Source organism: Canis aureus, chromosome 18, assembly GCF_053574225.1.
Source record: "Canis aureus isolate CA01 chromosome 18, VMU_Caureus_v.1.0, whole genome shotgun sequence".
In the NCBI taxonomy this organism is placed as follows: Eukaryota; Metazoa; Chordata; class Mammalia; order Carnivora; family Canidae; genus Canis; species Canis aureus.
In genome coordinates, this window is record NC_135628.1 from 5,625,785 (window position 1) to 5,651,669 (window position 25,885).

Here is a 25,885-nt window from a genome sequence, read left to right on the forward strand (position 1 = left end):
GATGTGAAAGAAATAACAGTGACATGGTGTGACAAATGCTGTTAAAGTGGTGTTCAATGTACTTTTGGTTCAGAGAGAAGGGAACTACTAATTGCCTGAGGGAGTTTGGGAAGACTGCAGGGAAGAGGGGTATTTTGAGATGGCAAGGAGGAAAAAGGCAGTTCACCAGGTAATGAAATGGGAAAGAGCTGCTCAATCCCAGGACTATTGATCTCAAAACAAAAGGGAAATATTAATGTGATCTCTTGAATAACTTGACATGCCATAACTCTTGCCAGTGTTCAGACTCTTTTCATTAGTATTGCTCTGTCACAGTGAAAGACATTTTTAAACTTTTCAGCATCAATGGAAATTCCTAGAGAAAAGCATCCTGGCCTTTTATATGCCTCTGCATTGAAGCAGAATATAATGCTATTTGCAGGATTCAGTAAAATGCCAGGGCCGTTTGGATTATCTTCAGGGGGCGACCCTCAATCAAGCACCAAATGTCCCTGTCTCACAAGGCAGTTCCTTGGACAGAATGATTGTGAGACACTGAGTACATTTACTCATCCATAAAAATCACATTAGTGAGATAAATATAGGAACCACTTTCTTCCTCATAAATATATCCCATTTGCTGCAGTGATGTGATATTTAAAGCTCAGGTTAGAATTGACAGCACTGAAGTTCACCCGAGTTATTTTCAGGTGCTCAACTTCAGTGAGTGCCAACAGCAAAGGTAGGATCTGTTGGGTCTCTTTCAAGGGAGAAAGATGACAATGTGGTTTTAAGCAATGATGTAAAAGGAAAAGGTTAAAGGCAAAACTCTAATAAAATTAATGTTTAAAATTCCCTATTCCCATTTCTACTTGCTAAGTTGTTATGGGGGAAAATTTTGACATTATTACTAGTGGTGTCCCTCATTTTGCAGCTAAGCCCTCTTTCACTTTGCACTATGGCTGACACAAATTGTTGAGAATGTCGGTGCAATGAATCACTTAAAAATACATAGAGGTAATGAGCCAAGGAAGATGCTGAGCATTTAATCAAAGGCAACCTAGTATTTTTCACCTCTCATCTATAAAATGAAACATATTCAACTTAATCACCAGGCAGTGTTAATTCAGAGAAAAAAACATTGATCCTTGCAACAAGGAGGTGGTTTGGAATAGATTAAAAGAAAAAAAAATACTGAATCTAGAGGTTAGGGCACTGTTTTCTGGATGGGATTCTCTAACTTCATAGCTGATTCCCATTGTTAATATATATTCATTAGTGGGCATTCCACATTACTCAATTATAAAATCCAGGAGGTTAGATTATGTGTATTCTAAGATCTCTTTCAACTTTAAATTTTATGATATGATCTTGTACTATAGGCTGTGATCACGTATGGATCTAATAGTGTTGACACTTGGCCTTTAAGCTGAACTATTCTGCCTTAAAGCTTCATTCTTAATGTAGTTGTTCATCAAGGAATTATAGCTAATCTTTCATAAACTATGCCATTTAATTCAGCTAACTTCCCAGTTCACAATTTTTGCAGAGTGAGTGACTAGCTTTCTGCCAGACCGATGTATTACCTAAGGGTAATTACAGAACACATTGTCTATGAAATGAAACCATTCAGCTGATAAAAAATTGTGAAGCCCATACATTTTATGCTTTATTGAAGAAATCATTACGGTGGTAAAAAAACAAAAACAAAACCAAAAAACTTTGGTAACGGTCCCTTTGTCATCTGGCCTCTTGGTAAACTCTCATGAAATCAATGCTATGGAAAATGAAGAAGCATGAAAATCTGTGTCAGAGTCTGATACATCATGCAAGACATTACTATACAAAGACCCGATGAACCAGAAGACTGGGAATTGTCAACACTACGCCCTGATTATACCTTTTCCAATTTTGGAAAATATATTCTACAGCTTTATTGCTAATCCATGCTCTCCTGGACACAACTACCTATTCCTGAAAACTTCTGGCATCATTTTTTATTCTTAAATAATACTTATTTTGTGCTTGACAGTATTTTAAGGGCTTTATATATATGTATTCACTTAATTATTGTGTCACCTTCTGAATAGGCACTATTAGTACCTCCATTTTATGTACGGGGAAACTCAGAACAGAGATGTTTAAGTAAATCGTACTGGGTCACATAGCTAGAAAGTTGTCAAGATGGAATTCAAGGCTAGGGCCTGAAGGGAAATACTGTAAACAACTAGCATGCTACATTGCCATGATGAAGAGCTGCCTCATGTGTTTATTTGATTTTTAGTGTCTCATCTATAAATGTAGAATTGTCATAGCCTTCCTACACAGACCATATATTTTGCAGCAGATTATTTTGGAGTGGTTATTTTTTTAAATAAAATTTGTAGCAAAACAGAATCAAGGAATTTCTTTACATCTTAATGTGGTTTTGTTAGTGTTAGGGTCAAATGCAGCATAGGTTAAAAGAGGCACTGGTCTTCTAGTCACTTCAAAAACATAGTCTCCGATGAATAAATGGGAAAATTGGACATCATGGTATTGTACCACTATAGGAACTTCAATACATTTTTTATATTTCTGAATAGCAGTATACTTCAGGGACATAGTAAAAAAAAAGAAGTAGTTATGACTAAGCATATTACCATTCTGATGAGATTTGACAAGGCTTTCAACCTTTTATAAATGTCATTTGACTAGATTGGAGGAAAAATTATTTTTCATAGTTAAAAAAATCTATTTGTTATGCTGAGCAGAAATCTCTCTTTAGGGTCAATGGATTCAGTCCTTAAAGATGTGTGGGGTGCCTGGGTGACTCAGTCGGTTAAGCATCTGTCTTTGACTCAGGTCATGATCCCAGCATTGGGCTCCTTGCTCGGCAGGGAGCCTGCTTCTCCCTCTCCCTCTGCCTGCCACTCCCCCTGCTTGTGCTCTCTCTCTCTCTCTCTGTCAAATAAATAAAATCTTAAAAAAAAAGTCCTCAGAGGTGTGAACATCACCAAGCTATTGGCTAATTGTAAGCATGTGATCTAAAAACCCATTTTTTTACCCCAAGTTTGCTGACTAAGGTCATGCTGTTAGATATTTAATGGAAAACAGTGATAGGCATATCACCACTAGAAGGAAGTATCATTAAATTTCCTGGAAACACATTACATATGGTTGTTTAAAATAGTTTTAAAAATTGGAAAATTAATTTTAAAATATGGTATCAATATAAATGTTTGTTCTGTAGTCCAAATTTCTGTGTGAATTTCTCTGGGGAATATCTTAAGTAAGATGTGTCATAATGGTTCATGGAAGTGGATTAGTATGATGATTGTTAGCTAATTTTCCAAGTGAATTCCCCCTTTGCTCTCTGCTTATACAATATTCCTAATGTAATAGACAAGTTGAGTCACAGTAGTGGGTGGTTAGAGGAATGATTCCTTGCCTGTAAAAAACATAAAATCTTAGAAATATGTGGAAATGGAAAAATAGTGATTTGACTTATTATGATATAATATATCAAACCATAGCTAAACACTTTTTTTTTTTTTTACAAACTCTTGTCACTACCAGACTTTACAGATAATTCCACCCTCAAAGGCAGACTTGTGAACTCCCAATGCCTAGAACTATGCATTACTTTTTTTTTGCATCACTATTTTCTTGAAAGTTTCAGAAATATTTTACAAAGTCTAATTTTTGAGTTGTATTACTCACTCAATTATACAAACATAAAACTCTTCTTTGGTAAAAACCAACAGCATTCCTACTCTTTCCGTAGCCCTTAGCCTCCTAACATATTTCAGTTGTGAAAATGAAGTACTCTATTTTTATCTGAAAATATCTGGCTCATACTTCATTGATAATCTTATATACCACCCAATATTATATGAAGTTGTGTTTTGAAAGTTATTAATAATAGTACCATACTAGTACTATTAATCATAATGAGGAAAATCACAGCTATGTCATTGTTTATGGAATGTGTTATTCTGACTCAAGCTTTACTCAGGTTATACACTAATACACTCAGTGTTTAGTATTAAGGGTTCCTAGACTTAAGAGTACTGAACTGTTTGGGCCTTTTTGTTGATTTAAGTTTAAAAAAAAATAACCAATATTTCTCCTCTTATGTGTATGATAGCTACAAATGAATAAAACTTCTAAGGTTATATAACTAAGCTTGGAAACAAAAAAACCCCACAATTATATTCAAAGATGGGAAATGCTTGGCAGGCATCCTCCCACTTTCTCTCCCATGCTCATGGCAGACATTATTCACTGATCATGGCCAGAGGCAGCCTTAGGCCTTTCCTCAAAACAGTGCTCTGGAAAGCCATAGTGAGGGATGGCTCGGGGAGCAAACCAATCCATCATAACCAGAAAAGATAGAACATGACATCTCGTCCATGAGTCTCTCCCATCTGTATCTATAAAGCAAAATGGATCGACTATATACAAATTAAGTTGAAGGAAATTAGCTCTTAGCTTGTAAGAAAGAAAACAGAGGGACAAGATCACACCAAAGTTGTATATCTCAATCCTTCCATATTCTTTTGGACCTACAGAACTAGAGAAAGTGTGTCCTTTTATGAAGCAATCAGTTTTGGGAAGGGAAGTTAGCAAGGTTTCTGGCCTCAGGAATTCCTTCCCACAGGAAATGTGGCCTTGCAAGCTGAAGAGCTGGGCTAGTCAGAGGAAGTCTGCTGCAGTATTTCCATATGTCAGGCAAACCCTGACCCACGGGGTGTTCTGTGCAAGACCCAGGCTGTCTAAGAATAGAAATAGCCTGTGTTCTAGTGTAGCTGAAAATGATTTCCTTTTGTCCTTAGTTATTTAGTTTTAAGGATGGCTTCCTTTTATATTTTATGTATTCTTGATTGTAAGTTTCTCTGGTGGCCTGTGGACAAGCATTAGAAATTTAAAACAGTTGTTAAATTTGAGACTCTTTTTGTGTATGTGTGGGAGGAGTAGGATCAACTTACTAGGAAAAGAATATAGTACTTGACCCATACCAAGAAATCCAAAACAAACAAACCATAATGTCAAAGCATTGAACCTATAAGGTTCACAAGTAAGAGTTAACATGTTTTCTCATTGGGATCCCAGGAACATCCCCACCATGCCTAGCATAACATAAGCTCCCTGTCTTAGCAAGGGCTGCCATAAAAAAAAAAAAAAAATACTATGGGGCATCCCAGGTGGCTCAGTGATTTAGCTCTGCCTTCAGCTCAGGGTTTGATCCTGGAGACCTGGGATTGAGTCCCAGTCGGGCTACCTGCATGGAGCCTGCTTCTCCTTCTGCTTATGTCTCTGTCTCTCTCTTTGCATCTCTCTGTGTCTCTCATGGATAAATAAATAAAATCTAAAAAATAAAATACTATGGACTCAGTGCCTAAACAACAGAAGTTTATTTTCTCATAGTTCTGAAGACTAGATGTCTGAGATGAGGGCCAGCATGGTTGGGTTCTGATGACACCTCTTTTCCTGGCTTGCATACAGCTATCTTCTTGCTGTGATCTCACATGGCCTTTCCTTGGCGTGTGTACTGAGAAAAAGCAAGAGATTTCTTTTCTCCTTTCCTTTTCTTTCCTTTCCTCTTCTCTTTTTTTCTTTTCTTCTTCTTGTAAGACCACTAATCTTATTGTGAGGGCCCCATCCCTTGACACCTCATTTAACCCTAAATACCTTCCTAAAGCCCATCTCCAAATATCATCTCATCGTTGGTTAGGGCTTCAGCATATAAATTTGGGGGAGATATAACATTCAGTCTATAAAATTCTCAAAGCTGTTGATTGGTTGATCTTAAAAAACTTGAGTTTTAAGTTTTACTAAAGCCCTGGTATATAAGGTTTCCTACTAAGAAAGTCAGAGGCTGATTAAAAAAAAAAAACTATTAGAATTTAATAGGCTACTTTAACAATATAGTAAGGTGATCAGATATAAAAGTCAATATACAAAAATTATTAGTGTTCTATATTAGCAATAATCTATTAGAAAACATAAGGATAAACATGATTTCTTTCATAATAGATTAAAACTCATTTTATATTTAGAATAAATAGGAAATCTGCCAGACTTTTATATAGGCTATTTATTTATTTATTTTTTTTTTATTTTTTATTTTTTTTATTTTTATTTTTTTTTATATAGGCTATTTAAATATCTACATAGATAAAGTGTTATTCCATATTTCTCAATGAGGAGACTCAACAATGTAAAGATGTTGACAAGCTGGCTCTCAAATACATGTGTAAGAAAGAACAACAATGCTTAGTAAATCAAATTTTTAAAAAAGAATGATGGGATTTAACCTACTAATAATCAGAACATAACATAATGTAAGGCAATTGAAACAATGTATTTTGGCACAGTAATAGACAAACACATAAATAGAAAGAAAATAGAATGAAAACTCAGGAATATACAAGAAGGTAGTTTATAGTAAAAATGTCATCTTTAGGCAATAAAGGTGTTCAAGACGTCTCACTAAATTGCATTATGACAATTGGTTATCCTTTTAGGGGAAAAATGAACTCATAGTTCACATCATAAGCAAAAATATATTTTGGAGAAATTTTTGAGAATAAATGTTTAAAACAAATTATAAAAGTATTGAAGAAAATGTAGAAAAAAATTTTTATAACTCTGGGACTTGGGAAAGGTTTCCTAATACACAAAAATCACAGATCATATAAGAAAGTATTTGTAACATCAACCTCATACAAAAAAATCCTTCCTTGAAACAACAATAAAAATGAAGTTAAACAATAAGCTACAGGGACACCTGGGTGGCTCAGTGGGTTGGGTGTCTGCCTTTGGCTCAGGTTGTGATCCCGGGGTCCTGGGATCAAGTCCCCTATAGGGCTCCCCACAGGAAGCCTGCTTCTCCTTCTGCCTATGTTTCTGCCTCTCTCTCTCTCTGTGCCTCTCATGAATAAATAAATAAAATCTTTACAAAAACACAATAAGCTACAGACTGGGGAAATATTTACAACATATATAAAGGATTTGCAATATACAAAGAAATACTACAATATGAAAATGTGAAACACAAAGAACCATATAGAAGGTGGACAAAGGATACAAAGGATCATTTACAGAAGAAATACATATGATCAAAGCATATGTAAATTAGACAGTATTTACCAAAATTTGAAATAAGCTTAATCTTTGGCCTTGTAATCTACTTCTAGGAATCTTCCCCACAGAAATATTCACTCATAGTCAGGAAAATATATTTGAAAAGGGTATTCTCTTTTATATTAGCAAATACTATCAACAAAAAAAGAATAAATAAATTTCAGACCCTTGTATTATTATAAAAGAGCTAGATCTGTATCTATTAAAACTAAATTAGAAAGTTCTTTAAGACCCCTAGCATAATAGAATCATATGTAAATACGTATAACCCATATATATATATATGTTTATAAATACGTTGTATCTCTATATATTTTTATTTCATAAACTTTTGTGTGGATTGACTGTTCTGTGAGAACATATTCATTTTTTTTAACAAAAAAAATTTTTTTTTTTTTAAATCAAAGAGAAGAGTATTTAGGGAAGGTCAGGCATGGTGGCTCAAGCTCTTCCTCACATGACAGAGAACTGCTTCCAGGAGGGTATGAGAATCACATGTTTGTCACTAACATGGTTTGGGCTTCTCTCTACTTGCATTTTCTCTTGACCTCTGATTATGCTGTCAATTTTTGGGGGGATGGGGTGGGGAGGTGTTGAAATGGACATAAAAGGAAATTCTTTACGACTATTGAGATTCTTGTTATACAAAAGTTGCATTATTGGAAGAGGTTTTTAGATGTGATCTAATGCAACTCCCAAGCTTTATGTGGAATTCTGATTTCCGAGATGTCCAGGAAACTTTAATGGGAATTTCATATTTCTCATGCTTGAGTCACATCCCTTTATCCAGAAATCTGGGAAAAATTAACCACTGAAAAGCCAATTAAAGTGGAACTACACCTCTAACTTTTAAGCAGACGATGTAACAAGACAAAAAAGGCAATTTCATTCAAAGGAATAAAAATTTAAAAGTATATTTCAGCAGATAAGTTATTACTGTGATGTCCTTTGATAATCCACAAAAAGTGTTTTTCAGGGTTACTTTGATACTCTATATTAGGACATTTCTTGTAATCCATAAATTCTGCTGTATTACCTTCCGTCAGCTCTTCCCAACCCTGGTCTGGTTGGTTTACCTTCTTACCTTCATTGGTCAAATCGCTAAAAGTGGGTAGTCAGCAAAGTTGGAATGTTGAAGCCATGTCATATTCTCCTAGTCAGGTCCTATGTGTCCTAAGAGTCATTCACAAAAACTCACTTGTCTTCCTAGGTATTGGCAAGGGAAGACCAGAACCTTCTTCTTCCAATTTGGTACTTTTTTTTTTTTTTGAGTAATAATTTGGCCCAATAATGTGCCCAATACCTTTGCTCAGAGTTTATCTGATTTGCATTTAGCTAAACTGCATCTGTGTGCTCAGATGTGTGTCCTCACAAAGAGACCCCCTCCCCAGTTTTTGACCACCATTGTCCCTTGGCCTATATTGGAATGGACTGTAGCTCGATGAGATCAAATAGGCTTCAGTAAACCCCACTGGGCTCTTGAGCTGCTTTCATTTGGTCCTGACTGAAGAACTTGCAAAGTGCAAAGGTCCCTGTCAGGTCATGATATTCCTTCCTGGAGCTCTGGGCTGGCTTCCTATGGGGGCCTGTGTTCCATTCTAACTGAGCTTCGCAAGTTGTAAATTCTGATTAAATCTCAGACCCTTGAGACCCAAGAGGTTAGGAGAATGACTCCTCCTACATCTCCCATCAAACACATAATTTCTGAGCATGTATAAGAACCTTGAACTCCTGGACCCAAGCGATGTAATAGTTTTGTACCTTAAAAAAAAAAATCTGGTTTTTAATTTTTAAATATTCAGTGTAAAACTGAAAGTCATTGTGCTGGAAATGGCTATTCCTTTTTAAGTTCCTTAATGTTTTATTATCTTTATATGTTTACAATGGAAGGAAATGATCCTACTGGCTGCCAGTGAATGAGGGAGCAGAGCAGAGCTGAAGAAATCAGAGCTAATATTCAGCACAAGCTTCTATAGTCTTATTTGTTTGATACGGTGGCTCTTGGGATTACAGAAATACACCTTCTGTTTATACTTCTAAGTGTTCCTTTTATCTTTAGATAAAAGTGTACAAGGGAAGTTGCCAGAATTAGTCCACCTTTTGGGCCCAGGCCACAATTAAACTTAGATGTAAAAGAGATCAAAACATTTCCATTCTGATCCAAATAGCTGCAGCCCAGCGGTGTAGCGAGTGGCAATATGAAATGGCTAAATACTTTCTGCTTTGGAACATCAAAACAATATAGATCTTCCTCAACTTATGACGGAGTTACATCCCCACACCCCCATCATAAGTTGAAAATACTGTAAGTTGAAAATGCATTTAATACACTTAACCTACTGGACATGAAAGCTTAGCCTAGCCTACCTTGAACATGCTCAGGACACTGTAGCCTACAGTTGGGCAAAATCATGTAACACACAGCCTGTTATAAAAAGTCTGCTTTATAATCACGTATTGAGGAATAGCTCATGTAACTTATTGAATACTGTACGAGAAGTGAAAACCAGAATGGTTGTACAGGAAGGGCACGGTTGGAAGTGGATTGGTTGCCCTTGTAGCGGTGCAGCTGCCTGGGAGCTGAAGCTTGCTGCCGCTGCCAGCACCCCAAGAAAGGACCATATCACTAGCCCTGGAAGTGAGCAAAATTGAATATTTGAAGTATCGTTTCTGGTGGATGTGTATTGTTTATGCACCGTGATAAAGTAAAAGCATCACAAGCCAAATAATTGTTCAGCGGGGGGATGTCTGCACAGTCCAGACTGCAAGGCACAAAAAGCATGCATGTCTGCTTTTGAAATGACTGCCTGCCTTTCAGGATCTGACAAAGAAGCACTTGTTTAGACTTCAGGTTAGAATGTAGTGGGAAGGGCTCAGATACTCCTCAAGGCTGCCTCAGGGGATCTTTACAGATGGACGGTTCCTCTCCTTTCTCCAGTAGGAGCAGAGTTGATTGTGTGCATGGTTTTTCTATGCTTCTTTTGGGTGGAGCCAGGCTGTTGAGGATTGTTCTTTGCAAGATGGCAGTGAGTCCCCCTTCCTCTCTCTATTTCCTACTGCTTTCAGGTTCTGAGCTTGGCAAAGCTTTTGACTGGTGTCCTCTGAGGACTTGGAAATAGATAGAAGACCCTTGATCTCTGTGCAGCCGTAGGGTCATTAAGTTATTTATTATGGAAACCTTTTTTTTTTTTTTTTTGTCAGTGAAGGGGGAACTAGTAGTAATCAAACCTGAACAACTGGAGGCAAGTAAGACTCTGTGGGCAGATTGGAATATACAGACCCGGTGTGCAGAGGGGAATGGATGTCTTCTGTGCCAGAGCCTCAATTCTAATGCTTCTTTTCCTGAGCAAGACTGGGCATTTTCTAGTAAGTCCTTTAGATTATTACAGGCAATCATTTTCTTGTGTTTGATAGCAAACATAGCAATAAGAAAAAGAAAGGATAATAAATTTCCTTATGACTCAGAACACAGTCTCCCTTGTTAAATAATATAGCTCCAGAATAGGTTTTGTTGCAAAGAAAACCTTCTGTACAAATTCTTTAAAGAAGTCTTTCAAATGGTTTTTTTTTTTTTTTTTTTTTTGGATGCCACCACCCACTATTTACAAAGAAACTCTTGAAGGAAAGCAGCAGACCCTTCAGGCCATTTCGAGCAGAGACGTACATTCAGTACCAACAACACAGAAACGCCGTTGTAACTACACCCAAACTATTTCTTGTGTCCAACATATTTTTGTCTTCAGACTGCAGTTGGATTGCTGTTTCCTTTCTGTTTGTTTTACCACTTCCCTTCTAAATATTTTGCATCATCCTGGAAATTTTCCCAAGTCGTGGTCTGCTTGCTGGAGGGCCACATTCCTCTGACTTGGGACATTAAGGTGTGTCGCCGTGGGGAGGCTGGTTTAGCAGGAGGGAGTCTTTCATAGGACGGGCACCTCTCAAAATAATTTCAGCCTCTTTTCCTCCTCTTCACATGCTCAGAGATTCTGAGACAACAGCCCAGATATGGCTTTCTCTAATCATAAACTACATTCCTAGAGTGTGAACTTTACTTTGCTCTGCTTTTAAGATAGGGAAGTATTTGGCTCTGTTTATTTCTCTCCAACTGGGCAGTGCCCTTCTTGACTGTTATGACTAATCCACTTGTCAGGGCTGGAATCTGCTAACAATTCTTTACCCCAGGTAGATCACATTGCCTGAACTTGTGAAGCAAAAGAGCCACAGAGGCCAAAGGGTGACCTCGTGGTGCTTGAAGCCTATCCTCTGTTGACCATGAGGATTTTTTTCCAAGAGAAGGAAAGCTTAGTCAGAACCTGACAGCTCTTGCTCCCTCACATATTCCTGCAGAGGAACCAGCATGGGGAGAGATAAGAGCTCTGGGTTGACACCCTGATTATGCCTACCTTTTTATTTATTAACTGTGGAAATTGACTTCATCCAATTAGTAAGAGCAGGAAACAGTTTTTGTTTTCTCTTTGTAGGAAAACATGAAGTAACGGTTTTATCTTAATTTGTCAGGCTTTGCCCAAGAGACTACAGCCACGTGGGCCCGTGGCCAAAATAACGCTCTAAGTCCCAAGTATTAACACCCAGATATAAAAAGAATGCTAATTGGTTTTCCAGCTGAAAAATAATAAGGTACTCGTGCCAAAAATGCTGTATGGCATGGAAACCCCAACTTTATACAATAGGGCCTGATTGCAATCTGGGGGCTCCATTTGTACTCGTATGTAGCACTAAACAAAGGGAGGTGTTGCGCTCCTCTGCCTTTGTAGAAAGTCTCTGCTCCAGATCTCAGCCTAGCGTTGCACCAGGCTTCCCACAGTCTTCCTGCCAAATCTCCAAGTTTTTTCCTGGCTGCCGTTCAGGAAAGTACAGCTCCGTTCGTAGGATGGAAAGTTAAAAAGGCCTTGCTTGGATACACTGAAATATATACAAACACTGCTTGACGTATGGAGTGGGCTGGTTTTGCACAAGCTGCTCCTGCCTGCATTCTAAGGAAAGAGAATGAAAGACTTTAAAAAGTGATTTCAGTTAAATGATGGAGATAATAGATGGAAGAAAAATTTTTTTTTCAAAGAAAATTCAGCATTCCCTTTGATCCCAACAATTATCCGAGTTTCCACATTAGTAAAATGTCTAAGAGACCATTAAGCATGGGCCATATCTGATTTAAGGACCGGGCTTAGTACAGATAGAAGATACTGCATGTAGATACTCTAATGAGAGGGTCACTGGAAGTGAGCTGGTGAGAGTCACTCTCAGGACCCTTGGAGCATGACTTAGTCCAGGGCTGGTACTCTGATGCATTTTGGCTGGTTGCCAACATTATCCCTGACCACACACCTTGACTCTAATGTCTACAACATTGATGGAAAAGTGCCTGAACTGAAAGATTTCCTAATACTTAGAACCCTGTTCTCATCATTTCCAGTTGAATGTATACTACTCCAAACATCACGGGTAAATTAAATATTTATCTAATATTATCCAAAATGCTTTTTTAAAAAAGACTTATTCATTTATTTTCGAAAAAGAGAGTATGTGCATGCCCATGGGGGGAGGGGCATTTGGAGAGAGAGGGCGAGAGAGAATCTCAAGCAGTTTACCTGCTGAGCGTGGAGTCCAATGTGGGGCTCCATCTCATGACCCTGAGATCATGACCTGAGCCTAGATCAAGTTAGTCACCTAGCCGACTGAGCCACCCAGGTGCCCCATCAATGTTTTTCTTTTATTACTTTTTGTTTTTTATTATTAGTGCATTTTCCCCTAGAATATTCAGGCAGAATGGGATGTATTTATGAGTTTAAAAAGCATTTATTTAAGAGTACAGAGCATCAAGACATTTTACCTGCAGGAGAAACCAAGGAGTAGAAGAACATTGCGTTAGTATTGCTGGCCTTTAATCTGGTTCATTCCAGAATTTTTCAGTGTCCCCCATCTTTCCATGTAGGTGCCAGGCTCCTATGGTATATTCCTGCACCTGTGACTTTGTGCTTGCTCCTTCTTTCACCCAGAGTGGGCTCCATTCTCTTCTCCTTCTCGATTCCAGCTCAGTTCCCACAAGATCTGTGAAGCCTTCCACAACCTCTCGTTCCCTTGGGTTTCCCATTTATCTGAACTCTTATTGCCCTTGCTATTTTCATGAAACCAGGTAAGGATGTGGATGGCTTACAGATTAGATGGGAATTGAACTGGGACCCAAAATACGAACTGGAGAAAGGAGTATTTTCTATTGCAAGGCGTAGAGATCCACTCAACTAGCTCAAAATAAAGAGAACATATTGTGAACCTACAGGGTCCAAAAAAATACGGGCCTTGCAGGATATGAATTGGAACCTATCAGAAAGCTAAGTAGCTTTCTTCCTGACTCTCAGGATCATATACCACCCCTCTGATGCTTACCCAGGAACAATTGCTTTCACATTCTTCTCTTTTGTCTCTCCCACATTTCCCTCTGTTATCATTCAGTTTTCTTTCAGCTCAACTGTGTTCAAATAACTGAATTAGACTCTTAGGAACTTAATTCCAAACTTCAAGAGATTTGGTCATCTCATCTTGTGCTGTATACCCAGTCCTCTGTTTGATCAGTGTGATTGGCAGGGCCGGGGATTTTTGATATGACAGCTTCCTGAGCCCACTCCCTCCAGGTGGAGCCTCTAGGTGGAAAATTTCGGGGAAGAGGGAAACAAGTAGGTAGGCCCTCCAAAAGATGTTCATGACCTGCAGAATTGTATTATTTCCCCAAGGCAAAGTCCTTAAGGGCAAGGAATAAATTACATGTTGCTCCCATCCATTGCTGTTTTTAGCACAGTGCTGTTTTAGCCACAGTGATTTACAACCCTGGTTGCGCAATGGAATCACCTGGGAAACTTTTAGGAACATTTTCAGTGTGCAGTGCTCCCCTTTGCCACACCAGACATTCCGATTTCACTGGTTGGAGGCATGGCCCTGACACCAGCCATCAGGGGCTGCTATGCTTTGCAGATGTCAGACTTCTCTCTTCCTGAGGTCAGGGCCATGGAAAACATTACTCCAATAGCTGAAAAAGTGATTGGCCTCATAACTGAAAACATGGTGGAAATTCAAGAGCTATTAAATAGCTTCAAATTCTTGCTTGGCTTTTTTAGAAGGGTAACTATAATTGCATGCATACTGTCTTAGGTGCAGTAAATACCAATAATACGGGTAACTTTAGAAAGAGACATTAAATTTTCTGATTTTACACTTAAATTTTTTCCCCATTCTTATAGCCAATTTCATACAATGTGACAGTCAATGGTTATTTCTGCAAGGCTCTTTGAGCACATAATCAGTGCATCTTCAAAGTGCAGTACTATTCCTGGATTCCTTGAAAACGGGGTCTTCTATAATTGGGAAGATTTAAGATTTATTAAATACTGAATCGATCACAATTCAGAATGCCACTTGAATGACAATTGTTTTAGTTTTTTCAGTGGCAACTCTGAAATTGGCATTGATAAATTTAGACTTACTTAAACAAATTTTCCTTTAAAATAGCGAGGAGCTAATTTATTGCAGGAACCAGATGGAGATGCTTTTTCAAGGTGGTCTTTATAGTATCCTGTGGTTGCCAAGGTTCGCCTTAGGCTTTAGAACCATTGCATGTGGTTGAGTAGTTGGGAGAATTCCTTGAGAGTAGTTTCGGAATTCTTCAGTGTGATCAGTGCAACCAAGGAGATAGTCCAAGCTAAATTGGTTCAAGTAAATTGGTTCAATTGTTTGTTCTTGAGGGAATAACCCTACCTTTCCTGCCAAGTGCCTCTGGGATCACCTTAGAACATTTGTTAACTACCTCTGGAAGTCAAACCACCTTATCTTATGATTACACGCTGATTTTTGCATAGAATGTGGTTTATCTGCTTTTACACTTCTTTACTTCAATTTCCTTCTGAGAAAGAAGGATTCTTCCCCAATTAACTTGCAGTACTCTTAAGGAAGACATGGTTTAACCTCGACCTCTTTGGCAAAGGGTCTTAAAAGAGAATACAGTGGAAAACATCTTTAACAATTTTTGATCCAGCATGATCAGAGTCAACTTCCTTCTTGTGTTATAGCACAGACCAGTGCAGTACTAACACTTTGTTATCCTAAAGCATTTTGTGCTTGACCCTCTGGATGTGAAGATCTTGGACTTACCATCATCTGTCCAATGGTCAATAATGGGAATTGTGATGTTAGCTACTAAGTTTCCTTTGGGAGTAATGTGAATGGCCTACCTTTTCTTCTAGCAAGGTGGCTTTGCCAGAGAAGGAGCAGAGATATCACCCTTGCAAGTTGAACAGAGATTAATGTGTCTGCACTGACTGGCAGGGACTCTAGAGTATGCATTCCCATGCAGGGGACCCTGCTGACCATGTTGGCAAGAAAGCTATGCTGGATGGATGGGCACAGCCCTTAAATAAGAAACTGTGTCCTTACTTACTATGAACTCTGCAAGCTTGTCATTTGGCAAGGTTGATTCTAGGACTTTTGCATATGCCATATTTGATCCCAAATCAAATGGCCTAAAGAGAAAGTCATTAAAGGTTTCACTGTGAATTCCTTTTATTACACTATTCTGCTAACACATCACTGAAGTAGTCCCTTGAGTTGACATGCACACAGATGGCACAACTCAGCACTACAGACACTTTGCTAGTTCTGTATTGAAATCTAAATCCCCCCCAAAATTTGACTATCATAGATGAGGGGTATACTTTTAGTAACCCGCGAGACTATCAGATATGCTTACGAAGCAGGAACAAATAGCAGAATATAAGATCTATTATGGGTTCCACAAACTTTTGGGAGAACAACATGCTTTCTCTTTCAAGGAATTTTTATTTTGTTGCCTTAAGATACGAATTCTTGTCAACATGTAATTCCCAGGGAGCGTACTTCCAAGAAAAAGACTTTTAATATACCCCTTGAATAACGTTTTAAGTTCAGGCTCTCCTTGGGTATTAAGGTGGAGGTTATACTCAATTGTATCCCGGAAGTTTTGGTTTCCCAGCTTAAAGTGGCAAAGAATTCTGTGTTATTGGGATGTAAGGTACCTGGGGTGGGGGATGGAGGACAAGAAGTGACTCTAGTGAGGTTGGAAGAAACTAAATCAGGAATATTCATACATTTTATTATGGATTTAGAATTTTCCTAGAGAAGTATGGGCACATTAAACAATCATAATGATTTGATCTTCCTGTTACCCAGATCATTCTAGTGTGATGTGTGGAACATAGACCAGGTGGTGAGATGGAAGGTGAAATCTATGAGAAGGCAATTGCAGTAGTCCATGGTAGAAATGATGAGGGCCTGACCTAAGGCAATTTCCGTGTGGTACAGATCAGGGGATAAATTGAGAGAATTTTAAAAATGTACCATTATCAGGACTTACGCTTAAAAACATCTGGTGAAAGAGAAAACACAAACATCCTTATGAATGAGGTCTTCATACTGGTAAAGACCATCTATTCCAAACACATTTGAAGTCACTGGAAATCTAGCCAGAGGAATTCAAACAGGACAACTATAACCAATATGACTACCATTGCACGCATAACCCCATGATACACATATCACGCATCTTCTGCTATATCACTTGCTTTCTGAAGCACTTGTTAGAGTCCCTCAAGTTAACTTTTTAATTTTGCTTCTGAAAAAATCCTCTCTAAACAACTGTTGAAGATATCAAAATCTATCAAGCACAGAGCCTCACAATTACCTTCATATACTTTTCCTTGTGTAGGCAATTTGTCTTTTTTCAAATTCTATCATAAACTATGCATTTTTAACAATTATTTTCATAGCAAAGACACTTTTCTGTAAGTCATGGCAGCCAGCATAATTTGACCTACTCGCAGAACTTTCCTTTTTTTCAGCTTCTTTGCTCTTCCATCACTGAAAACTAATTAAAATAAAAAACTAAAATACTATTTTGGTTTCCAAATTTCCCTGTTACCTTTAGCGTCTTATTTTCTTGCCATTCTGCAAGAGCAGATGTGCATATGGTGAAGAAGGCTGCCACTGAACTGTTGACTACTCTTGTTGAGCACTAGATAGTTTCCAAACTCAGAGCAAGCAACTGTAGTAAGCAAGAGGAGAGAGGAGGCAGGAAAATGGTGATTGGTCACAGGACTGTCTGAGGAGAAGCTAATCAGATTGCAAGTCTTCCCTTGGAGAGTGAACGGTAGCAGTGATTTAGCACCCACATTCTAAAACCCAAGTTGTGGCTATCTAGAGAAATGGAACAATGAGCCTGTGAAGGATATGCTTGCTTGCTTTCTTTCTTTCTTTCTTTCTTTCTTTCTTTCTTTCTTTTTCTTTCTTTCTTTCTTTCTTTCTTTCTTTCTTTCTTTCTTTCTTTCAGATACGGTTTCTTAATCATTTTTTAAGGAGCCAGCATTTGCACTACCTCAATGAAGCCCCAAGTATGAGTGTAAGAGAGAAAAGGCTGCTGCACCTCAGAACCGCTGTTGAGAAACTCAGAAGCTAAGTCCAGGTTGCAATTCTAAACTTTGCAGCCTTAAAGTTGGTATATTTTTTTGTATATTTTTTTATTGGAGTTTGATTTGCCAACATACAGTCTAACACCCAGTGCTCATCCCGTCAAGTGCCCTCCTCAGTGCCCAACACCCAGTCACTTCATCCCCCTGCCCACCTCCTCTTTCACTACCCCTTGTTCGTTTCCCAGAGTTAGGAGTCTCTCGTGTTTTGTCTCCCTCTCTGATTTTCTCCCCTCATTTTCTCTCCTTTCCCTTATAATCCTTTTTACTCTTTCTTATATTCCCCATATGAGTGATACCATATAATGATTGTCCTTCTCCTATGGACTTACTTCACTCAGCATAATACCCTCCAGTTCTATCCACATTGAAGCAAATGGTGGGTATTGATCTTTCCTGATGGCTGAGGAACATTCCATTGTATATGTAGACCACATCTTTTCTATCCTTTCATCTGTCAATGGACACCAAGGCTTTTTCCACAGTTTGGCTGTTGTGGACTCTGCTGCTATGAACACTGGGGTGCAGGTATCTTGGTCTTTCACTGCATCTGTATCCTTGGGGTAAATCCCAGCAGTAAAGCCAGTATATTTTATGTATAACTCTTAGCCAGCTCAGTTATCTGTTTTCTAAGCCCAGAAAAGATGGGAAGCAAGCTAGAGGCAGGCGTTCTGGACACAGCAGACAGATATGAGAACTAACAACTTGATAGCAAAGCAAAGGCTTGAAAATGGAACATGGTGCGGGGGGTGGGTGGGCACCTGGGTGGCTCAGTCAGTTAAGTGGCTGTCTTCAGCTCAGGTCATGATCCCAGGGTCCTGGGATTGAGTCCTGCATCCGTGTCCTTGAAGAACTTCTCCCTCTGCCTCTCCTCTGATGGTCACTCCCCTGGCTTGTGTCCTCTCTCTCTCTCTCTTTCTGTCAAATAAATAAATAAAAATCTAAAAAAAAAATAAAAGGAAAGAAAGAAAAGGGAATATAGGGGGAGAATTGTACTGTGCATTGCAGTATGTGCAAGAAACAGTAGATAACACTATGGACCCATGTTATCAAAGAAGATTAAATTAGGACGTGGGTTTTTTAGAAACACAGGAAGACTGACATCACAATTTGTTAAAATAAACAGCTTAGGAATGCAAAGATTTTCATTGCTGAAAGAATTAGTAACATAAGACGTGTTTGTTTCTCCTACGCTTTCTGCTATTAAGCCTTGTTAGAGAAGTCACAAAGAGACCACGAACGTGAGTATCTCCTTTTTATGAGCTCTCTCAGAACTGCCCATCTGGTTACCACCTTACTTCCTCTCTCAACTGCTGTTCTTACCTTTTTTCTCTACCATTTGTGCACATCACACTCTTTAGCTCCTGTGGTGGTAGTTGCAAAGCCTATTGTTATGGTTTAAATATTCATACATTGGAATCATAACCCCCCCCCATCAAAAATGATGGTATTGGAGGGGGGCCTTTAGGAGGTGCCTAAATCATGAGGTTGAAGCCCTCGTAATGGGGTTAGTGATTTATAAAGGAAGCTCCAGAGAAATCTCTTGCCTCTTTCACCATCTGAGGATACAATAAGGAGTCTGCAACCCTGCAGAGGGCCCTTCCTGACTATGCTTGCACTTCCATCTTGAACTTTCAGCCTCTAGAACTGTGAGAAATAAGTTTCTGTTGTTTATAAGCTGCCTGGTATATGGCATTTTGGTGTAAAATCCCAAATGGACTAAGACACTAATAATTTTCTAAATGATCAAAAATAGTAAAGGAAAACATTACTCTTCTTTCCTTTATAACTACCTTTCAATTCTTTTCAATATTTGATTGGTATAGAATAAATAGCTGCCACAAAGGCTGAAGAATGAGAAATAAACCAAAACATTCAAAAACATTTATAACTTGCACAGAAGATTAAAATGCTGAGAGAAAATCAAGAGGCTTGAATTTAAAATGTGGTAATAATTACCAATAACTTGGTAACTAACTTTACTGGAATGGATACAGCTTTAGTCTAAAACTCAACTACCTTAAAAAGTAACCCGTCCCTAAATTTTCATAAATCATCTCACTCCACTTTTTTGTAACAGGTATTTTTACTATAGATTTTGTGGTTGAATTTTAAGTTAATATATTAGTTTACTCAGAAATCTTAATTATGTAGAAACAAAGAACTTGACTTAAAGTTGCAAATATACTCTTAGAAATGACTATTATGGAATGAATGTTTGTATGTGTGACCCTTGTGTTGCAGATGCCTGGAGCAGAAGGGATCACAATTAATTTACTTGAATATTACTCTTTAATTGGGTTGAGTTCCCTCCCACTTAAAAGTCTGGGGGAAAAAAATCTCTTCACTGGTCAGTCAGTCCAGGAAATTGTCATCAGCTTGCAATTTGGAGGTTTAACCAATGTGTCAAAATGTCAGGAAGAAGTCATGTCAGGGAAAAGAAAGCTAACAAGGACTTTGGTTAGTTACTGGTTACTCTCAAGTGACATGATCACTGTATGCTTGCTTCTGCAAGTTCTGTTCAAGGCATTTTCTAACTCTAATTCAGGGTTTCTCAACTCAGGACTATTGATATTTTGGACTAAAAATCTCTGTATATTGTGGGGCTACTGTACGCATTCTAGAATGTTTAGCAACATCCTTGGACTCTATGCATAGATTCCAGCAGCATCCCCTAGTACTGATAGCTCAAAGAGACTTCCAACATTAAGAAATGTACTGTGTGCGTGTATGTGTGTGTGGAGGGGGAGGGAAGATAGAGAGGTAGAGGGAAAGGCAAATATACCTCAGTTGAAAAATCACTGCCCAAATCATAACCGCAGCCCACTGAATTAACATGCTATCATTGCTCTTGAAACATAATATCCTAGAAAAGTATGTGCTGTACATTGAGATAATAAAATGAATAGTGTTCTCTAGCTGTTCTACTTGATTATAACTTCATTACCTATAAAATATCCTAGTTGAATTAGGCCCAAGGTACTTAAATGGGTATTTTATGTTCCCTCACAGAATGACAGATTCTCTTGTCTTTCTTTTCTCTTCTTTGGACTAAAGTCTTTTTATAACTGATCCAGCACCTAGTTAGGTGTAGGGTGAGCATGCATCTGGTTCACCCAGATCAGTCCTAGAGCATGCCTGTTAGCCAGGCATCGTTATTATTAGAACCCATTGTCAAAAAAAAAAAAAAAAAAAAAAAAAAAAAAAGAACCCATTGTCAGTTTCAAAGTGCCCTAGTTTGGATGATAAATCAGGCACCTTTTTATGCCACTCTGGATGGGGTGAGGGGGAAAGATGTTTCTTTTAATTCTACCAAAAAGGTGAAATAAAATTCCATTTTAAATGGGATATTTGAGAAAGTACATTTACCTTTCTTTCTTCTCCGCCATTTTCCCATTCTATTAACCTGAAGAGAAAATCACTCAGGACGGAAGAGTGCTCATGAAGAGACCCAGCAGCTTGAATTCATACCTGGAAGGCAGAAGAAGCTAAAAACTTTCTGATAGATGAAACCAAATACCTCTGGCAGCAGCCCACAACTTGCAGCAGAGAAAGTGGTGTCAGGGCTGTTGCCCTTCTTTCTGACAGGCCTCTGCAGTTTCCATACCCCCTCTGCAGCAATTCCGCTAGGCAGAATTGGGAAGAGAGTAATTAATTGCAGGACTCTCCATGGAACAGTTAATTGAGTTGCAAATCTTACCAAAAATAGAATGAATGGAAGCTTTTAACTAACCCCCTTAAGCCCCTATCTAAATCAGAGGACTGATCTCCAAAGAAATTGAACAATCACTATAGATTCTAATACAGGTTTTGGCACTTTAGAACAAACGTGGGATGACGGGGAACCCTCAATTTGCATTTCTTTTTCTCCCATTCCTTTCTAAAGTGAAGACTGCTACATTAACCATAGAGAAACAAGACTTCAGAAGAAACCCCTAACAACTATGTATTCTAATCAAGGTAGTCCTTTTTTGGTCAATATGAATGGCCAGCCAAGGACCAACACTCATTAAGGCAAATGAGACAAAAACGTTAATCAAAACGAACAAACAAAAAAATTTTATACTGATACTACTATTTTCAGGAAGATCTGATTAGATGGTGCAACCATAAGATAAGCTTAGGTTGTTCTAAAAGATGAGCACTTAGGGAATGAGCAAGTGTTCTTGGACACTGAAAAATAGAAGCCCAAATTTACAAAGTGAAGGGAAATAGAAGATAAAATAGAGTCAATTAAATATCTCAGAATATACAGCAAAGTGATATAAAAGTTAAATATAGAGAATCAATTCAGGACAATGAGCACCTATTAGAAGTTCTAGAGTGAACAGAGAAAATAGATGAATGAAAATGACCAAAGATGTAATAGAAGAAAATTATGGAAAGACACCAGTGCAATTTTTAAAAGCCCGCGAAGTGTTAGATGGGATGAATGAGAAAAAGCCCGACCTGGATTTATCCTAGTGAAATATCAGAAATTTGAAGACTCCAAAAGGGTATGGGGGGAAAAAAGCATATTATCCACTTCTATAGTGAATAATATTGCTAAAATCATGACGTTATAAATGCTATTTATTGTTTTCCACCTTCAGTGAATCACCTATAGACAAAGCTTTAAAGATTAATTATGAACATACAATAATGACGTGTCAATATGATTGAGGCCCCAACATTCATTCACATGGGCTATGCACCATCCAAGTGTTGGAGACGCCATTCTCAAAGGAAGCAACAGCACGGTAGCCGCGTGTGTGTGTGTGCATGTGTGTGTATATACATAAAATGGAATATATAATATATATAATAGAACACTTCTCAACCATAAAAAAGAACAAAATCTTGCCATTTGCAACAACATGGAGGTACTAGAGAGTGTAATGCTAAGTGAGATAAATCAGTCAGATAAAGACAAATACCATATGATTTTACTCGTATGTGGAGTTTAAGCAACAAAACAAATAAGTGAAGAAAAAAAGAGAAAGAGAGAGGCAAAGCAAGCAACAGACTACAGAGAACAAAACTGGCGGGAGAGGCATGAGTGAAATAGGTGATGGGGATTAAGGAGGGCACTTGTCATGATGAGCACAGGGAGATGTATGGAAGTATTGAATCACTGTATTGTACACCTCAAACTAATATAACACTGGATGTTAACTAATTGGAATTAAAATTAGAACTTAAAAAATAAAAATAAAAATTATTAAAAAAACCCCCAAAGCCAAAAAACAACAACAAAAAACTTATCAGAATGGAGAATGAAGAGAAAAGCACCAAAACTAAAAACAGAAACTCTGGAAAGTGGGATAAGTGGCAGGTAGCAGGGCAAGAAATGTAACCTTTCATTTGATCCCATTTGAATGTGTTCTATAGATGTATGTTGAGTTAATTAAACACGGAGGCAATTAGATGGATGTGACTCCAATGTCATGGTGACCTATGTAAGCACACCAAAATTTAAGCCTGTAAACATCTCAAGGTGACAAAATCAAAACCAAATTACAAACAACCAACTAGGCTTTAAGCTATAACCAATCAATAATTTCCTTTCTTTGCTTTTGCACTTTAAATAAGTCATTTTCTTGGCTCCTGTTGGGAAGTGTTCTGAACCACTTCCAGTTTGATGCTGCTGTATTGGAATCTATTTTTGTACAAATAAACTTTTAAAATGTTTAATATGCCTCAGTTTATCTTTAACAATGTATTATTTTGTAAAAAAAAAAAAAAGAAAAAAGAGGGATGGGGAATGGCAGAAGGAAGAGAAGAAGGAAAGTCATTCTGGTTTTTTTTTTTTTTTTCATAGCATCATCTTTGTATAATCACCCAGTTGCCTAGTAACTTTGCAGAGGGGCATATGCAAATCACACAAAATCAAACAAATCCCAAATCACCTCAGGATCACTATGCCTCACGCTTTTTTTTTTTGGACTCTGATAAAGTTGAGGCACAGGATGCTATTTTGCATTAAAATTTTGTGGACAAATTAAGTGGGTGGTATTTCCTGTATGGTATGAGCTCTGTTTCTTTCCTTTGGATATTGGTGGGTTTATCTATTTCAGATATAATTTACTACTAACACTTCAGGGTCTTTATTACATATTGATTTGTTAAACATAAAACATGCGTTTTTATTTGAGCCCCACTACACTTCTATGACAATTCAGAGAATTTTATCAATAAAGTTGAGTGAGGTTAAGAAACTGTTTCATGTCATTGAGAAAGGTGAGAGCTATCACTGGAACTGTTTTCCCCTGCCGCATAGCTTCTTACGGGGTGGGAGAAAATTGAATTATATTATAACACACAGCCAGCTTTTAAAATGTGAAAAACTCATTACCAAGGCGGAAAAAGGAGCCACCAAAAACAGGAAATCCTTCTGAATGCCTCAGCTATAATCTTCCTCACCCTGAACTCTTTTTCAAGTTGAACAATATAGTAGTTAAAAATGTGTCCTGCAGAAAAGCTATTGACAGACACTGTAAAAAATGAAGAGAAATAAGTTAGAGGAAGACAGGTAAAAAAAAATTTTCCTTAAAAATCTATAATTTCATTTAATATTTGGTGCCGATCTAACTACTTGTTTATGTCACATGAAGTATTTTCTGAATTAAAGCTAAAAGTTGGTTGTAATGGAGATTTAAAAAAAAAAGATTAATCTACCCCCCTAAACCACAACATTTATGAGAATTTTTTTCCCTAAAATCAGTATTTGTGAAAATAGGGGTGGGGGTTTGGGAATAGGAAATGGGGGAGGGTATAGAATGGGAAAACGTAACTGATCTTTTTGTACCATTTGAATTTAATATATGCATGTTTGGAAGGAAGTGATTTAACCGTTAAGAGGGAAAGTGCAAACCACCAGTGGGTCCTTTTCCACAATGGTACCTGATTCCTTGAAAGTTAAAATTTTATTAGAATATCATGAATCCAATCAAGAGTTTCAGGAAATAATTCTGTTTTTGTTTTTTTTATTGGAGATTTGAAATTCTGACTTCACAATGCTGAACACTTGATTAAATTGAATGTAAAATTGCTTGAGCAACTCGGGTTACAGGACATTCTCTTTTTCTGGCTCACCTGGCATCAGTGTGAATGTTTGATGATCTTTGTCCAAATTCTGACTCTTTTCACGTTGACTTAGTTTCTATCTACTAGAACAAGGTGACCTGCCAAGATAGAAAGGACAAAATGCAGTGACTCACAGACATGTTTTCTCTTTTATTTCTAAACAAGTGTAAAGAGACCATCGATAAGAGTGATTTTAACAACGCTGTTATCAGTTTTTTGTGAGGCAGTCCTTCTTCCTTCCTACTATACCCACCCACCCCCAATCATAAACTCTCACCCAAGAGAAACAATCTGCAAAACTTTCAAAGATATACTTGCTGGTGACACAGAGAAATATATTTGGATCAGGAAATAATTTACATCAGTAATGTTTAATTAGCATGATAAGATATGTGTAATCAAGAATCATATAACTTTCACTGCATCCACATTTATCAAATACAATGAAAATAATGAGGCTTGTTTCTTCCATAAATGTCAGTGTCTTTGAGAAAAATGGTCAGTCTGTGGCTGCTGTGACATAATAGCATGATTCTATTATTTTCAAAAGTCTAGATTACCTGTCAGAATGTCTAAAATAAAAAAAGATAAGAAATAACAAGTATTGGCAAGGATGGGGAGAAAAAGGAATTCTCATGTATTGTTGGTGGGAATGTCAACTGGCACAGCCACTGTGGAAAACAGTATAGACGTTCCTCAAAAAATTAAAAACAGAAATACCATATGATCCAGCAATTCCACTACTAGGCATTTACACAAAGAAAGCAAAAGCACTAATTAAAAAAAATGTATCCCTATGTTTTTTCAGCATTATTTACAATAGCCAAAATATGGAAGCAACCTACGTGTCTGTTGATAGAAGAATGGATAAAGAAGATGTGGCATTTTGAATGGATAAAGAAGATGTGGCAAAAAAAAAAAAAAAAGATATGGCATAAAACACACACACACACACACACACACACACACACAGGAATACTACACAGCCATATACAATGAGATCTTGCCATTTGCAACAATGTGGATGGACCTAGAGGGTATTATGCTAAGTGAAATAAGTCAGCCTGAGAAAGACCAATATGACATGATTTCATGTGGATTTAGATTTGGAATCTAAAAAAACAAAACAAATGAATAAAAACAAAAAGCAGGTCAGACCTATAAATCAGAACAAATGGATGGTTGCCGGAGAGAATGGGGGTAAAGGA

At 37.7% G+C, this 25,885-nt stretch overlaps 1 long non-coding RNA gene across 2 annotated transcripts in view; it reads left to right on the forward strand.

The window, feature by feature from the left end:
• The window catches only part of LOC144288530 (uncharacterized), a 344,649-nt gene that overhangs the window by 223,236 nt on the left and 95,528 nt on the right, over nt 1-25,885 (forward strand). The gene's annotated exons all lie outside the window — the stretch shown is intronic.